The following is a 13,768-nucleotide window of genomic DNA, read 5'->3' as shown; positions in this document are numbered from 1 at the left end:
TAAATAAAGTATAATAATTCTTTGTTTTTACACAATGTCAACAAGCCCCCCTGCAGCGGACATTTTGTGTCCCTCCTAGTAGACGCTCTGATTGATGGCATTTGGGACATAAAACAACCCACTGCAGTATGTATGCCAATTCATATTTGAAAGTGAGTTCAGCTTGAGTTGTAGAAATTGGTGTCAAATGTACTTAAAGTGGTATTTCACTGTCGTAGAACATTCTCATATTTTTTAAATGTACAATTCTCTAGGAGGTAGAAGTCAACATGCAGCATTATCTGCCTTAGGGGTCCACTATAATCACCAATATTTAGCTTATTGTTTCGACATTTTCAGTCATTACTCACGTTTTAGGTCGCAAAATGACTTCTGTAAAAGTTGGGACCCTAGACAACTAGGCTTACACTGTCAGGGGCCAACAGCAAAAGGTCTATCCACAACATGGTGGTCCCTAGATGCCACGCAAGAGGTTTAAAGGCATCGTAAGTAGTTTTAGCCACTAGATGTTACTAGGGCACCACCAAAACATGGGGTGTTTACATAGAAATGCTGTACCATCAAAAATAGTTCAGATCAAACTGTCAAACTAGGCATTGCAGATCAAATATGACTAAAGATCCAGCAATATCATATCATCAAACATAGTTCAGATCAAACTGTCAAACTAGGCATTGCAGATAAAATATGACTAAAGATCCAGCAATATCATATCAAACTTACCATAAACATATTTTAGGTTCAACTTTGGGTAGAAAAAGGGAAAGTTGACAAGCGAATAAGCCGCCATTTTCTTTTTGAAAATGGGAGCAGAGAAGCAGGGACTACCCACTAGCAGCGCATTTATCCAATCAGGTGCATTTTCGCGTGGGGAAAGCAGGGATGGGGAAAGCAGGGATGGGGACACATGCAGGCGACATGCACTCGCTGCCCAAAGGTTGACATCTAGAAACGTCCCAATCTAAATAAAGAAAAAACAGGCAGAGGGAAGTATCTCTGCAGATGAAGACATCACCACACACTTCCAGTGGCTCATAAGTGATGACTGAGATGGAATATGTTTGTAATTGTAAGAGTCGATACATCGTTTTTTTAGGATAATTCGACTAGAATTTTATGACAATCAAGTGAACATCGCTAGAACACTAGGATGTATCACTATATCACAAAGTGACAACACATTTCAAATGTCAGCATAATTAGACGATGGACTTTAGCCTTTTAGGCCGTATGGTGAAGGCTGTATCGTTTCATCCCGTTCCCACCTCGGCGAATTACACAATTTTCACTCTGGGTGAAAGATATATTGGTGTAGATTTAGATTAGACCCTGATTAGATTAGATTGTACTTTATTGTCATTATATTTGCATACAATGAGATTTGGGACTCAAACCTACAGTAAGGTGCAGTAATAAAATCACAAGTAATAAAAGAGAAACATAAAATCCTATACAGAAACATTAAATGCTATACAATAAGACAATGTTAGTCATGTACAATATACAAAATAACAACAATATACAGAATAGCAATACACAAATAACATCACAGTGTCAGACGGTAGTGGGTGGGTATTGCACTGTGGATATTGCACATCAGGATGTTGCACAGTGTGGGAGGAAGGGGAAAGGTGAATTACCCTAGACCAGTCTACCTTTGATGGTCTTAGCAAATATGTGTGCCACCTGTATCAGCTAAGAATGTGAATGATGCCAGATATAAAGCATTCTGCATGGCATCATCGGCTTTGCCAGAACTCTCTATGCCCCCGACAAGTGGTGCATTGTACCAACGCTGCAAAAGGGCAAATTACCAAGCAGCTATAATGAGACATTCATTGAAAGCTATAATGTGTGCCCCTTTACCTGTTGGCAATGGGTGGCATGTCGAGGATGGGGAGTTAACAGTGACTATGACGGATGACTACAAATCGGGCCTCTGATAGTGTGTTGCAGGTAGTCCACTAAGGTTGCAAACAAGGACAATTTGAGACAGGAAGATGTTCATGTGTGTCTGCAAAACTGCCATGTACAAATCTTTGTCAATGCCAAAACTGTGCAAATGTTTCTAAGGAAACCGAAGATAGGGCTACATGGGATGATGACTCAGATGATAGTGGTGAGGATGATTAACATCAGTGTTGCCTGGGTGTGGTGGTGGATGAGGGTGTGGACTGGGTTGGGATGTATAGGGCGAGGGGATTAGGATTATACAGTAGTAGTGTGATTTGTTTGTATTTGTTGAGATCAGTTTGACACTGATCTCTCCACACACCTCATTTTACTCTGTATTGTATATTGTATATTGAATATTCCTCTTTACTTACTTACTTTTTTTTACTGTATGAAGCACTCTCAGGGACTCATACAGAAACAAGCATTTCATCATAAAGTACCTGTATTTTATTGTGATAAATAATAAACAAACTTTAAACTTTAAACTTGTGTTATTTGGGGCGGCTAAGTGGCGCAGTGGGCAAGGCGCTCGCCACTAACGCAGGAGATGCTGGGTTCGAGCCCAGCTCTCGGCGTTGCTACCAGCTTGGCTGGTCGTTCATACTAACACAATTGGCAGTGTTAGGGGTGGGAAAGCTGGTGGGTGGGGATTGGACGTTGTGGACAGCGACTCCTACAGGTCGGTTGGTGCGCCTGTACAGCAGAATCAGGAAGTAACGGGGGCAGCGTGAGCCTCCCACGCGTTACTCCTCGCCACTGAGAGATCACGCTGTTCAGGTGAAAAGATGCGACAGCTGCCTCCTCGTGTACCGGAGGGGACACGTGATGCAAGGCTTGGTCCTCACTGCAGCCGACCAGTGGGAGGCATAGTCTAGCAACGTTCGAGACAGGGGAGGGGAGAATTGAAGGGACAATTGGCGAGGCGAAATTGGGATGGGAGAAAAATAGAAAAATAAGGAGAAGAAGTGGATAAAAAAAAAACTTGTGTATAGAGAAGGGAGAAATGCAGACACTACAAAAATTAAAGGAGAAATTTGGACTAGAAAACAGGGACCACTTCAGATATCTACAGGTTAGAGACTACTACAACAAAGAAATAAGGGAGGCCAAAGACGAGGAACAGAATGGAATAATAAAGATGATAGTATGGGCATACGAAGGGGGGCAAGGAAGAGTAATATCAGCAATATACCGGGCTATAATGACCAGCAAGGGACACACGACCGATTATATAAGGGAGAAATGGGAGAGAGAACTAGAGATAGGAATAACAGGGAAGGAATGGGGGAACATATGCGAGGTACAACATTCAACAACAGGATCGAGAATATGGAAAGAATTTGGATGGAAAAACATAATCAGATTCTTTATAACCCCAGAGCTGAAGGGAAAATATGCACCAACACAAAAAGCATGCTGGAGGATGTGTGGGAAGGAGGGGGCAAATCACACGCACATATTCTGGGGATGTCAGAAGCTGAAGGGGTATTGGGAGGAGATAGGGGAAGCAATGATCAGAATATTAGGATACGGGCTACCACAAACAGGACTGGTGCTTTACTTAGGAGACCTGACACACGAGTGAATACAAGGGGGGGACAAATATTTAATAAAGATAATGTTGATAGCGGCCAGAAAAGCAATAACGAGACTGTGGTACAAGGAAGACCCACCGACAATAGCAAAATGGGTAGGAATAGTGGAAGAAATACAGGATATGGAAAGGATAACACACATGCTGAGGTTACAGGAAGAGAAATTTGGGGAAAGATGGGGAAAGTGGGAGGATTATAAAAGGAACGAGAACGACATCACAGAGGAAGAACCAAATGCAACACAAGAGGGCGAAGGGTAAAGGAGGAAAGATGTTCAAGGAGGGTCTATGAACCCATGTCACACACCTGTGCTTTAGTTAGTATTTTCTATTTTGTTTTTGGGATATTACAATTGCTGAATGCTTTTATACCTTATTATTTATGTCTGTTTAACGGTGTGATATTAAATGTTCAGGGATGATGTGGTTTGTGTATGGGTGAACCAAAAGGCAAAGTGAAAGTTAATAAACAAGAGAAAAAAAAAGAAAGGACGAAGGATAAGGGAAGAAAGAAGCTCAAGGAGGGTCTCTGGACCCAGATCACACATACAAGCCTTAGTCAGCATTTATCATCTTTGAGTAGGAATTACCTGTTTATGCCTGTTTAAGGGAGATACACAATCAGCCTTTGTATCAAATACCTAGAAAACAACAGTAGGGGAACCAGACAACTAACCATGTGATACCCATGTAAATATTTATGTGCACTGTTTTTTCTTTTTGTTTTTATTGTGATGCTAGTTTCTTTATTTTTTATTATTTATTTTTTGTAAGTGCTGTCTGTCTAAAAACTGTTAATAAAAAATTTAAGTTTAAAAAAAAAAAAAAAAAAAAAACGTGTGTTAGTTGTGTATGTATGTGACGAATAAACCTCCGGTCAGTCCTCCATACTAGCGGCCATCAGGCTCCACAACAGTGGTCAGGGACTGCTGCCAGACATCCAACTACAACTACTAGGAACCTAAAAAGGACATACATACTGCACCTTATGTGAATACTGTATATTTCAGTTAGTTAGTTAGTTAATTCTATTGACTTGTTATACTGTTTACACTGCTTGTTTTTTTGTTTGTTTTTACTACCTGTACCTCCCCTCCCCTCCCCCATGCTGCTATGATGCCTGAATTTACCCAATGGGACCAATAAAGGAATATCTTATCTTGATTGAAAACTTTATTAACACTTTGGTCGCCAGGCTTATATTCTTAATAAACCATCCCACGCCAGCTCTATTTGTCTATGGAGAAGTTCCCCTTCTTTGCAGGGCTATAACTTTTTAAATTGTATTGCTAAATTGACATTACTATGGCCCATTCAACATCAAGTATCTATTGTTCAGGGTGTAGCAACGTTATACTTTTTCATTCACATATTCATACTAAAATACGGTCTAAAGTATAAGTATGTTTTTATCGTTTTCTGCAGCTTTCTCCAGAACGTGATTTATAGCCCTAAATGCATTATATTGATGATTGTATACAGTTTGATAGCAATTGGCGCCAGACAAAAAATTTCTAATGGACGTGCTTCTAGAAGTTACTACTTATCATCTGATGTTGACCGGATGGGGGGGGGTCGTTTATAATTCCGTGGCCAACGTTAGATGATTCATCTAGTGTGGGTGATATGATCATTAGAGCAGTTTGTATCGAACACGTTAAAAAATAACGCTGAAACTAACCGTAGCTTCCTCGGGCCGTTGGGCGATGAGCGTGGAGCAGAAATATTCCTATTATGGGATGTAGAAATATGCGATCCATCTCCAGGTTGTATAATAGTATATACGTCCAAATCATGTTGTTTATCGAGTTATTGGTAACGGATTGCTATCCATTGTGTCTAGCTCGAGTCCTGGGACTATTAGCGAGTGATCGGACCGAATTGGAATGAGCACCAGCTTCCATTTCCTGTTTCCGGTTTGAGCGATCCGCCGATCCGCCACCAGATGGCGCTCTTGAACCGTTGGAGAGTTGAGAGGGGATCAACAGTAGATTCAAGTCTCCGGGGGAGAAATATGATTGCGATCACAGATTTTTGAAATATTGATATCAAAGACGTGGTACGGCATCTTTGGCAGAATGAGCATGGCGGGGAATGACGTGGTAAGGCGTTTTTGGCGACCATAGTGTTAACAGATTGCAGAATGGGTACAATACAGAACGGCTCAATACACACAATTGTTAAGGGGATGCAGACCAGAGAAAGACGTTTGTCTTGTTTACATCAGGGTCCCCCATTTTCAATATCAATACAGATATCATGACATTTATGACACAAATAGATCTCTAAACAATGTTTGTATGTCTCCACAATGGTATGATTCTGGCCTGGTAGGTTAAGCCACCGTTCGATGCAGTTTCTATATCTATCCCACCGCGTCTGTGTAAAACCTTGTACACGTTCTTTCTGAACGGACGTAAGATGCATATAACATTGTTTAGAAACCTTTTTGCGAACTTTAGAAGGTGTTTTCTGTCCATTTTAGTCCGTAACGTTAGAGTGTGGATGTAATTTCTTTGTTGACACCGGATCGACCAATAGCAGCTATCTTTGTTGCCGTATCCTCGCAACAAAGAGAGCTGCTATTGGTCGAGCGCAAGATACGTGACCGAACTCGCACCAATTGCGTCAAATAAAACTCTGCAGTGACCAAATATCCGTTCGCGAGGAAAGATCTAGTCCCAACTTTAAAGTTATGATTGCGCAAAATGGGCTATTTTGTCAATGGAGAACTTTTTGTTCCTAAATCTACACCAATCTATCTTTCACCCAGAGTGAAAATTGTGTAATTCGCCGAGGTGGGAACGAGAATCGGTTTCTAGCCACTTCTCAGCCTTCACCATACAGCCTATTTGAGCAGCAGTTCACAGGCCTCCTTGCTGTCAAGTTTGGTGTAAATGGGACATGCTGTTTACCAGCATTTTCCACAATTCAATTGGATCTGGTGGATGAGGTTGTTTTATAGCCTGTAATTTCTAATTAGCCAACATTTGAGCAAAAAAGACGTGCATTTACTTTGAAATATAATGCAGTATAAATTACTCACAGCATGAGTGTTTACCGATGACAAAGCATGACAACCAGAGAGACAGGGTGAGGCAGTAAAAAGTCATATAGCTCAATTATATTTGTGTGGGTGTGTGCGGTTCTGTTTGCAACAGCATGGCTAAAAAACACCCATCTTGTTTGTCTGTGCTTGTTATGCAACTCCGACTGAAGCATTAAGGCTCTGCTAGACGAACAACACACTTACTGCTAACAGCTGGGAGTGTATCCTTTGCAGGCTTTGTTGTACACAATTGTAAAATCACTTTAGATTAAAAGCGGCAACTAAATGACTAAATGTAAATATAAATGCAAAGTTTGAAATTAAGCCTAACAGTTTATGTTCAGTGTAGATGTCAATATTATGATTATAAACCGCTGCAAGTTGCAATGTAAAAGGGCAGATTTTGCAGACCCATCTTAGATTAAGACTGGAGGAGAACTTAAAGGAAGACGCCAACATGATGGGAAATGCGCTCACTGTCTTCTCCAGAGTCAGACAAGAAGATAGATACCAATTTCCTCTCTGTGCATTCAGTAGAAAGCTATCCAAGCTGCCAAAAATACCTCCCCCAGGGTTTTAAGCTAGTGGTCCAAACTTGTTATGTTATCGAGCGCCTCGGTGGTCATGCCGCCCCAGGAGAGCCCAGAGAGAGCTGAAAACCAGCCTCTTTTGTTCCGCTTCCTTTCCCTCACTACCACACTTCAACGTTATGACTATAGCTTGGATGGCTACCCTGAACACCCCTAGCCTGGCACTTTGTCGTAACAATGAGTTACTATGGAGTCCATGATTGCAGTAGATAATCATGTCCTAATCATAATCAAGACTCCAGTGTGGAAGGTTTCCTCAATAACCTGGAATGGATTTTTTACATCCATGTACTCTGGATTGTGTGGAACTGACAATGATATCACAATGATAATAAAAATATAACTTGCCACTGAAAAAAATCCAATTTAGACAAATAAAAATGTTGTGTGCCAAAATAGGACAAAATTAGAATTTGAAATGGGTCAGATTTTCCCCCAGACTACCAGTAATGTGTATTCACACTCTTTGGCCTCTGTCGATAGTGATCACTGTGGTTATCAGTGACAGCCCCTTCTTCTACAATGTGATTTACTATTTAAGATTAATTTAAGCTTCCATTTGGTGCTTAGTAGCTCTAATATAAATATATGGCATCTCAAAGTTTGCAGTTTCTTTATACCCTTTATACTCTTTAATTAGATTAACATGTATTATGTCATTATACATGTCATTATACAGCACAAGTACAGTACAACGGAAATAAGTTTGCATCGAACCACAGTGCAAATGTAACAGTAAAGTGCAATAATAATATACAATATTCAGGTGATTAAATCACTTTAGATCACACAAACACACTTACACTTTATATTTATTGATAAAGGATTTGCACTACAACTCGTACACCTACTGTGAATTGTACCTAAATTGCACCTCGTCCCATTTCTCCATTTCTGCCTTGCACTATATAGTATTGTATATTAGTACACTGCACAGTATTGTATATTGTATGGTAACTACGTCTATTCTGCATCGAACATTGTACATATGTCTAAACTGAACACTGTGACCTCATTTTTTTTACTTCTAATTTTACTATGTTATTTTATTTCATACTTATCTTGTCTTGCACAGTCTCTGGAGCGCAACAGTAAGAAGCATTTTGTATAAAAGTATTCTGTACTTCTGTATGACAACTATTAAAGAAACTTGAAACTTGAAACTGGGTATAAAATATATAAATTAGTACTACTCAGTATAAGGAGTACCCTCCACAGCTGCGAGTGTGACTTCATATGGAGTGACACTCCGTAGTCAAGTTGCTACCGGGGAGGGATGGGTTTGAGAAAGGTCCGATGAGCTAGAAAGTCAGGCATGTTGGGAGGGAACTCTCAGCATGGAGCATGTTGTCAGCCATATTGGAAAGGTACTTTGGCCTTGGGTGGGTTTTGTTACGATTGATCAAAGTGCCAATGGCCTCTTTAAAACTCTGCACACAACAAGATACAAGAGTTTTATTTGTCACGGCATACAGGTATACAGTGAAATGCGGGGGGTCTCGCCCGCAACGATGTGCATAATACAAGTAATAATATAAGAGTCCAACCAATAGAGCGACATAGTGCAATAAACAAGTAAACAAAGTAGGCATATCGGTATCTGTACATGAGCTATTTACAGAGCATGCCACATATCATGTGGCAGTGCAGTACACTGTTAGCTACAGATGAGGCATTGGGTCTTTATGTACACTGCTATACAATGCTATATTATACGATCTCAAGCTATACTACCACAATACACAGCCATTAAAATATCCCCAAGGGGAAAGAATGATTTATTATTTCAAACCGTCTCAGTCCAAAGTGGGCCGCTGATACTGACGGGTAGAGAAAAGCAACACTGGACACTACAGTGTAAACCACACCATTAAGTCATTATGAAACTATTACAGTCCAAAACATCCCTCACTCAAAACGACTGTATACACACAGACTCACATATTTCTACTTACAACCAAACGGCAAGGCTAACCTCGACACTAAATCCGAAAACAGCAGCAGATAGAGACAAACATTAATCTAGCCTCCATTTCCTGCTTCCTCCAGGCGTCCCCTGATACCTCCCTATCGAGCCTCACTGCATTTTCACTTCGGTCAGTTCAGCGGGTTGAAAGGACCACATTAATCAAAACATGTCCAACGACGACAACAACAAAAACGATCTTCAGCCGGAGATCTATTGGCTGCTAGAAAACAAAATACCCTGTTGTGAATTCCTCTCCAGCAGCTGAAATCCATATTTTCAGACCACATGAGAGTGGCACAGGCCTGGCGCTGGCCGTCTTACCTGGGTAGAGCTGGTATGAGCCTGTATGGTGCCAGCGGGGCAGGTAACGCATCCTCAAGGGGAACCAGGCCCCGCCATCCATGCTCTCCCACCCACTCACTCTCACACACACCATAGGGGGGAGCGCAGACCCCGACAGGGCGCACGCACACACACACACACACGCAGACGCACAGCTGATGGCATCACCGGGATAGAGGAAGAGGGAACGAGAGCGCTGGTGACGATATAAGTAAGCGGAGTGACATGGAGAGAATGAGGAGTGTTGGGCGAGGAGCGTGTGTGAGAGTGCATGCACACTGACATTCATTATACACACACACACACTTCTACAGGCATTCATATGGGTAAGTGATACAGGAGCGCGCACGCACACACAAACACGTACACACACACAGGGCTTCAGGTGGTGAATAATTCAAAGCAAAAGGGAGGAGGGAACTAAAACCGCCTGGGGGCACGAGTGCACAAGTGTGTGCACGTGCACGTGCACGCACGCACGCACGCACACACACACACACACACACACACACACACACACACACACACACACACACACACACACACACACACACACACACACACACACACACACACACACACACACACACACACACACACACACACACACACACACACACACACACACACACACACACACACACACACACACACAGTGCAGTATTGATGAGGGGCTTGTTAAAGGAAGGCCACTACTGAGACTAATGAGGCCTCTAGCCCACATACAGCTAGAGTGAAACACACACACTGACTGACTGATGTAGAGAACTTTGTCCGATTCTTGTTTAAACTTTTCAGGCAGAATATTTTTTTGTTTAGTTGTGTTATCTGTTTGCTTTTCCAAAGTTTCAGAGTTCAACTTGTACAATCCCTCATTCATAGTGACATTTTCTCTAGCTATACACTGAAAACAACACAATATTGTTGAATTGAATATTGAATATTGAATATGTTGGGTGACTAGATGACTATGGGCTTAAAGTGTCAGCTTTAAGCGGGACAGAACATGATCAATGTCTACGTTAACACTTTGACTGCCGGAAAACGCTTTAGAGCGTCATTCCCGGCCATGCTCAAGTTGCCGGAGGACGCTGTTTGGCTCACGGGACTCGATCTCGACACAATACATAGCGATCGATTGCCAATAACTTGATAAACAACATGATTTGGACATATATACTATTATACAAGCTGGAAATGGACCCGATATTTCTACATACCATAATAGGTAAATGACTGTTCCACGCTCATCGCCCAACGGCGCGAGGAGGATACGGTAAGATTCAGCGTTATTTTTGATCGTATTCCATATAAACTGTTATGATGAACATATCACCCACACTAGATGAATGATATAACGCTGCCCACGGAATTATAAACGATCCCCCGCCCATCCGGTCATCATCAGATCATACGTAGATCATTCTAGAAGTACGTCCAATTGAAATTTTTTATATCGCCCCGATTGCCATCAAACTGTATTTCATCATCAATATAATGCATTTGGGGCTATATATCACGTTCTGGAGAAAGCTGCAGAAAGAGATGAAAACATACTTATACATTAGACCATACTTGAATATGTGAATGAAAAAGTTTAACGTTGCTACACAATGAACAATACATATAGGACTTTGAATGGGCCCTAATAATGGCAATGTAGCAGGGGCGTATTTCCCACGGGGGACATTGGAATGGGTCCCCCCCATTTTTTCAGAATGCAGTTATGTCCCCCCCCCTTCTGACTACCTGTCCTACTATTATGCAAAGAGGAGTAGATGGGGGTCGCATTCTTGCCCTTATCTAGAGCTAAACCAGCAGCAGTGACGACACCAGCAGTGTGTGTGTGTGTGTGTGGTGCGTTCCTGAAATCAACTGAGAGTGCACTCGCTATTTGCATATCAATCAGGTCAGGTGTGTTAAATACGACCGGCGCTATTGATATGCAAATAGCGAGTACTTATCTGGGCTTGCACTTAGTAGTTAGGAGCACTTAGGAGTTCAAAAGTGCGTTCATTCTCAGCACTCTGTTATAACGGCGTTCAAAGATGTGCCAGATTTCATATGTATTTCAGCCGAAAACCCAGTTAAAATACACCGTAAACAGGCTTTAAAATTATGTGGAAAACCAACCGATCTGGCAACCCCTGCTACGTCATCAGACTCATCACAACAACAGCTGAATCTGCGTCTGCGAGCAGAAGCTGAGCGCTGCGCAGCAGCAGGTCGAGAGCAGCACTCGCTCAGAGTCAGACTCTACCTCTTGACGTCGGTGCTTGGGGATTTAAAATAGTTTAACGTTAAAGTCAGTACTGACTCAGACGGAAACAATCTAACGTTTGTCTGTAAACTTTGTCCACCCGGTTTGAAGAAGCAAGTCCCCACATCGACGCGACCGCGACGACGTCGACAGCAACATTGAGAATATGCAAACGTCCTGTTTTAGTTTTCATAATAAAGACAATTCAAGCAAAGTTGTTCCTCATGTTTTTGAAAATATACTGTAGAGATGAAAGCGTTATGGAAATGCCAGTATTCTGATTGCTGTCTGTGTGGTTCAATATTTAAATAAAATAATAGTTTGCAGCAATGTAATTCTGTATGTATGAGCTCAGTGTGTCGTTTACATGGAGAAATGGCGCCACCGCCTGGGAAAATGCGGTATTGCACCCCTGGTATTAAAAAAAAAATCGAGATAGAGCGACGTCACTCGCCACGCCCACAAATCTGTCCCCGGCACACCTGGAGAGAGAGTTACGCGACTGCAATGTAGCAATAGAATTTAAAAAGTTATAGCCATGCAAAGAAGGGGTACTTCTCCATAGACAAATAGAGCCGGCAACCTATGGTATATAATGAATTTAACCCATGGCACCCAAAGTGTTAAGCGCTAAAAACAAGTATAATATTACAATTGTTATTTGAATTGTGGTGAAAATCGGGACATTTTAGTGTTTTACAGATATTTGTCGGAACTCTGGACACAAAGCTTGAAACAGGGGGGCAATTCGGGACAAACTGGGACATCTGGTCCTCGTAACTCAAACACACGTGAGTGTGAGGGGCTATAAACATTTGAGTGGCTTTACAACTCAACAACAACCAACAGGTCTACCATGGTTCATGGAGAGGAGCAGCTACACACCAACACCTCCCTCTCCCTCTCCCTCTCCCCTCCTGGGGTCTTTGATATGCCCGTTGGCAGGCGTTAAAACGTTATGTTTTGTTAACGTTAGCACGTGCTAATTGAGCCATATGGGGAAAGGAAATGGTCGGCTCCTCTGTGTCGTTGGCTGAGCTTCGTGTGGAAACATCAGACCGAGCATCTTCCACCACTGCTCGCCACACACACACACACACACACACACACACCGACACAGATACCGTGGCAGGAGCAGAGCATCTAGACCAGGTGTGCCCAACCGTTTTTGAACCAAGATCTACTTTTTAATTTACCACCTAGCCGAGAGCTACCAGCCAAAATTGTATATTGTAAGCCGTCATTTGAGGCTTTATAAAAGCAGCATAATGAACACAAATCTGTCAGTGCCGAGTCCGACCTCATCTTAAATAACAAACAGCATTGCTTGTTGTAGTTAACAAGGAGAGGCAGAGTTGATTTTTTTTTTTTTTTTTTATATAATCTTATTTTATTAATCGAGATCTACTTGAAATCAGCCCATGATCTACCTGTCGATCGCAATCGACTGGTTGGGCACCACTGATCTAGACCGACTTCAAAACACTGTATAGACAGCAGCGGCGAGGGCTGCTGGAGCCACAGAGACCGTTGCATTGATATGTCAGACAGGAAACTAATTATGGTCACGCAATGATAAGAGTGGTGGAAGAAAATAGAACGGATTTTTTTTATAGAACAGACAAAGATATCAGATATACTCAGGCAGAGATGACCTGTCCTGTGCTTAGGTACAGCATGGCAGGTACCCATGTTATTTATGAGAAGAAGAACATAGTCATTGAAAACTAAAACGAAAAAACTAAACTAAACTAAAACTATTCTCTAAATGGCTTGGGAACCTGACATCAGATAACGCCATGAAGCCTCTGTTTGTAGTGGATCAGAGATTTGGGTTCAAAGATATGTTAGGCCGTACAGTGAAGGCTGAGAAGTGGCTAGAAAACGATTCTCGTTCCCACCTCGGTGGACTACACAATTTTCACTCTGGGCTAAAGATCTATTGGTATATCTTTCACCCAGAGTGAAAATTGTGTAGTCCGCTGAGGTGGGAACGGGATGAAACGAT

General features: G+C 41.9%; 1 protein-coding gene across 2 annotated transcripts in view; it reads right to left on the bottom strand.

Annotated features, from left to right (window-relative positions):
• Positions 1–13,768, bottom strand: part of rgs12b (regulator of G protein signaling 12b) — a 207,684-nt gene that overhangs the window by 59,604 nt on the left and 134,312 nt on the right. The gene's annotated exons all lie outside the window — the stretch shown is intronic.

The sequence above is a fragment of the Notolepis coatsorum genome (assembly GCF_963971535.1).
Source record: "Notolepis coatsorum genome assembly, chromosome: 7".
Classification (NCBI taxonomy): domain Eukaryota; kingdom Metazoa; phylum Chordata; class Actinopteri; order Aulopiformes; family Paralepididae; genus Notolepis; species Notolepis coatsorum.
This window is presented reverse-complemented; position numbering and strand designations above follow the sequence as displayed.